The following is a 5,358-nucleotide window of genomic DNA, read 5'->3' as shown; positions in this document are numbered from 1 at the left end:
ACTCTGAAGTCTATGAGATTATTATGAGTCAGAATTGACTTGACAGCAATTGATTTTAGTCTTTTTGATAGTCAAGGGGTAACACCCTGTTGCTGAGGTTTAGAGTAGGAAGAGGCTGAGGACTGCTTCTCAGAGGGGGTAACTTCCACCAAAGTAGTTTTAGTGAAGTGTGTGTATATGTGTGGGTTGGGAGAACAAAAGGGGAAATTTGACAGAACTTGATTTTGGTGGTGTAAAGAGATGGAATGAGTCAGCAAATTCTACTTGATTGTGAAGGATGGGAGAAATAGGAGAAGCTGCCAATTGAGGGTAATTTTGTGTGTGTGCGTGTCTGTGTGTTTGGTCAAAAGAGATACCTCATGTTTACTTACATAGAAAAAAGGCAAAGGGAGTATAAAGTTAGAGGAAGGAGAGGGGATAAGTGATGGGGCACAGTCAGATCGGGAGTTGGTGAAGGGCGAACCCTGGCAAAGGTCTCTCCCTGAGAAAAGAGAGGAGAGAAGCATGTATGGATTGTGGATGATCATGCAGATAGATATATTCATCTTACAGGTCATCACCTCTTCTGGGTTTGCCTTTATCTGTGATAAACTGCTCACCATTTACTAAATGCCAGTTCCTTCATTCTCCCTCTTTTATAACTGTACCAACATAATCTTTATGCCCATTCCTTCATATCCTTGAGCTCTTTAACAGTTACTTTATGAAAGGCTTTCTCTCCTTCTCTACCTCCTAGTCTGTCTCTGCAGAGCCACTGATGAATCAAAAACATCCATCTGATGCATATTTTTGTAGTTATACAAGTTTAGAAGGCCAAACTGGCATACTAACAACCAACCTCTAAAATCCTTCAGAATTCCGAGTTCTTTTTAGCATATTGACAGATCCCTGCCAATCATCTTGTCCTGATAAGTAAATCTGCTATTGATCCCTTTATAATATCATTCTAGTGAGGAAATAGGAGCTCTGGTGACACAGTGGTTAAAGCATTCAGCTATCAACCAAAAAGTCGGTGGTTTGAACCCACCAGCCACTCTTGCAGGAGAAGAATAAGACTGTCTGATAGCCTTGGAAATCCTATGAGGCAGTTGTACTCTGTCCTATAAAGTCACTATGAGTCAGAATTGACTCGATGGCAGTGGTTTTGGTTTGCTTTACTGGGAAAATGTATTCTAAATTCTGAATAACCAATTTACAAATTTAGTTTGAAACATTTCACAATTTTAGGACTTCCTTTTTTGATAAATTGTGTTTTATGATCTTAAAAGCTTTTGCAAGTGAATTTTCTTGTTCTGGTGAGGAAGGCAGGGTAATATTATTTTTCTCATGTTAGAGATGATGAAAGGAAGCCTTAGAGAAGTTAAATGAGACCAAAGATGCTACAGAAACTTCATGTACTTATATTTTCTCTTTTGTAGGTATGCTCTGTGATTGCTTTTCAGGATTAAAGTGAAATTAGTTAATGTCTAACTATTGTCTCTTGAGGTTTGTCTTTCTTTTAGAAAAAGAAAGAAGCATTTGCCATAGGAAAATCATTGCTGAAATAAGAGAGAGTACCAAAACCATTAAAGGGGACTCATAATTATGGACTTCAAGCTGTGCAAATTTACCTGCACATATAGAAATAATTTGAAAAACACATTTTGTTTATTTGTTTGTTTCTGCACTTTACTTTTAGGGACCCTGGTGGTGCAGTGCTTAAGCAATTGGCTACTAACGAAAATGTCAGTGGTTCGGACTCACTAGCTGCTCCGCAAGAGAAAGATCTGGGAGTCTGCTTCCATAAAGATTTACAGCCTTGGAAACCCTATGGAGCAGTTCTACTCTGTCTTAGAGGATCGCTATGAGTCGGAAATGAATTGACAGCAACGAGTTAGGTTTGGTTTTGGTTTACTTTACTTTTAATTGATTCCAATAAAAAGACAAGTTCCAAATCCCTGATTCAAAAGTAATTTCAAACTGAGGTTTCATTACCCTATAAGAGTGCTATGAGCATACTGGTTTCTAAATTGGAGTGAAAAAAGATAAATTGAATATTACATATTCAAATCAGTCTGTATCTATGCACACGAAGTTAGCGTCAAAATGGTGTAGGGGATTTAGCTGTTTCAAACTAGGTAATAAAATGAGTAATGACAATAAAGGGGCACTGTGTAGCCCCTTATGCTTTCGTGTGATGCTTTCATTTATTCATGCTTTATTATTATTATTGAAATCCAAAGATGGTTCAGAACTTATTACCTCCCTACCTGACCCCAATCATGTTTCCATGTCATCAGCTATAATTTGTTCTTGTTCTAAATATTGTCTTATTTATGTTCTTACGTCTTTTTCCTGGGCAAGCTTTCCTGACAGCAGATTTCTCATGGAACCTATCCTATGTTCCACTCTGGGATCATGCTCAGATGTTTTCAACTACCTCGCTGTCAGACACCATTGAGCACAGCCTCTATTTTCGGTTTTAGTTTGGTGATCCAAGAAACTTAATGCCCTACTGTGTCTCCGTTTTCAGGAAGCCTTCCTAGATCTCTTTAGGTCAAATTGGGCCCCATTTCTGAGATTTCACAATACTTTAGGCGTGTGTCTTTTGGGACCTAATGGGCTCTTTGCTTTACAATAGACACTTTGCAATCTGTCTCTACACTGTGTTGTGAGCTCTTCAAAATAGGTGCTTTCCATTTCCAGTTCATAGCACCGTCCTTATGCTTAATAACCACAGCCATCCAGTGGATTCTGACTCATAGCGACCCTATAGGACAGAGTAGAGCTGCCCTACAGGGTTTCCAAGGCTGTAAATCTTTACACAAGCAGACTGCCTCACATTTCTCCCATAGAGGTGCTGGTGTGTTGGTACTGCGGACCTTTTGATTAGTAGCCAAGTGCTGAGCCAGTGCGCCGCAAGGACTCCTTTTTACACTTAATAACCCTCAATAAACATTGCCTTTTTTGCTCAACCAAACAAATGCCTTTGTCTGAGAATCTGGAGATGCTTTTTAAGTCAGTTTTTCATTGTGTTCACACCTCTTGCTGCATTCTTGCCTGACAATTTAGAATTTAGGTTTCCAAATCTTAATCCAATATTTTCAGAGACAGGTAATTTCCACTCCCAACATGGAGTGATGGTTGTCTTTCTCTGGTGGATTAGAGAAAGATTTTATACTCCAGTCTCTGTCTTCTGCTCACATTCCCTTGCTTCTTAGAGGCTTTCTGTATAATGTCTTTATTCTTTCAGGACTTCCTTTGTGCAGGAAGATTATCTGAGATTATCATCTAGTCCCTGTGGAGGATCCCTAAGAGTCATACTCACTCACCCCAGTTACTGAAGATGTATTCTTGTTCACAGTGAGCACAGAAAGTATGAGTATGTTAGTGCCATTGCCAGGGGGCTCAGAGAGCTTATTGGGTTAAGAATGTATGGCACAGAGACCACTCAAAAAGATAACTCCACCTTTTCTACTTTTTTCTGTCTCCTTCTCATTATGAATACACTCACTGTGAGCAGTGAATAAACTCAATGGAACAGTCAAAAGGGTAACAAACTGTGACCTTATTTCAGGAGATTTGAAACCAGATCCTTCCAGACCTTTAGGGCCACAGACAGGATTCTTATAAATATAAAATTGGTACCTTCAGGGGAAGAATACATTTGTCATAAAAAAAAAAAAAAAAACCCCAAAGGCTAAAATTTTAGCTTCTGAGCTAAACATTTTCTAGCTCTGAGTCTTACTTTTGGTATATTATTTATAGTTGGAACAGTGGAATTGCTGTAGTACGTTATAACCCTTCAGTGTGGTTGAGTGTGTCCATCTGGAAACCATCTGATTGCAAGTGTCTGGAATGTGTATAGATGGCTTCTCTTCCATGTCCAGCTCCAGCCAAGAGCTAGGAAAATATCTCCTTGGTTGGACTTTGGAATTTGTTAGTAATTATTACTACAACTTAAGACTGATTTCTTATTCAACTTGTGTCAGGTAGCTGTAAATATGTTAGCTTAGTTGCCAATATTAAATAATGATCAGTAACCAAGAAAAAAAAAAAAAATGAAACTAAACCTTGTTACTTAATTGTTACCAAAAAAACGCAATGAGGCCTTATGAGGTGAGCCCTGAGCTACTTATGGACTTTCAATCAGTTCTTGGTACCAGTAATTCCCAGAATTGCCAAGTTTGCACAATAATGATTGTTATTCATTTTTAGACAATAGGATCAGTGATAAAATGTTTAGAAGCTAAGCACAGGGAATAGTAAACATTTGTTCCAAACAATGTCTAGCAACTGATCTAATAGCCCAGCCTTAACAACAGCTAAAATTGTTGTGAGTAGTGGAAAAAATGTAAATGTTTGGAGTCAGATGGACTTGGCATTGCAATTTAACTGTTGTCAACAAGGTATTGGACGAGTAATATAACCTCTCTGTGTCTCAATTTCCTCATCCATGAAATAGAGCTAATCATGCTTAGTTTATAGGGTATTATATGATTAAATATAATATAGGTGATTTCCCCAACATTTTAACTTTACATGCCACCAATAAGAGGTATTATGGATGCTATAATTATTACCTAGTTTCTTAAAAATTAGGACAACTTTGATTATTAATTTCCCATGGCTTTAGTAAAAGCTCTTTGCAGGGAAACATCAACAACAAAACCAAGGAAAATCAGTTACCATATTCACTAAACTCATCAAGTCAAGAATAGAAAATAAATTACTTTCATATTTGAAAAATAATAGTATTTTCTGTGGCTACTTCCTGCCCTAATTTAATTTAGGGATATTGCTCCACCATCTGTACACATGGTGTTTTATTCTCCTTCTCATCTATTATGGTCCATTCACAATGTTTTAAATGTAAGTTAAAATTGTAATCATTGAACTCATTTCTTTTCTTTTTTAAGAATTGTGATTTGGGTGAAAGTTTACATAGCAAATTAGTGTTCCAGTCAACAATTAACATACTTTTTTTTTCATGTCATTGATTGCAATCCCCCCAATGTAACATCACTCCTCCCAATCCTCCCTGTGTCTCTCATTTCCATTCCTCCTTCTCTCTTAAACACTTCCTGCCCTCTGAACCTTGTCCTTGGCAAATGCTGCCCTTTTGATCACAAATGGTTGATTGTTCTAAGGAGTGTGTACATTCCTAGAGTTATTGTTCACCTTGTAGACCTGTTTATTGTTCGACTGTGGACTCATTTCTTAAGTTCCTACTATCCCAGCAAATTTTTGATGAAAAACAACTTTGACAATGATGGCAATGAGATTTCGGTGGAGCATGCTGCAAAGAGCAACTGATTGAAGCAAAAATAATGTAGAGAGGTCAACTCAAAGAACTAAGGGGTAAAGTTGAAAGAAATG

This window comes from Orycteropus afer, unplaced genomic scaffold (genome assembly GCF_000298275.1).
Source record: "Orycteropus afer afer isolate SDZICR_OR568_19922 unplaced genomic scaffold, OryAfe1.0 scaffold00054, whole genome shotgun sequence".
Classification (NCBI taxonomy): Eukaryota; Metazoa; Chordata; class Mammalia; order Tubulidentata; family Orycteropodidae; genus Orycteropus; species Orycteropus afer.
The sequence above is the reverse complement of the archived record's forward strand: the minus strand, read 5'-3'. Positions refer to the sequence as shown.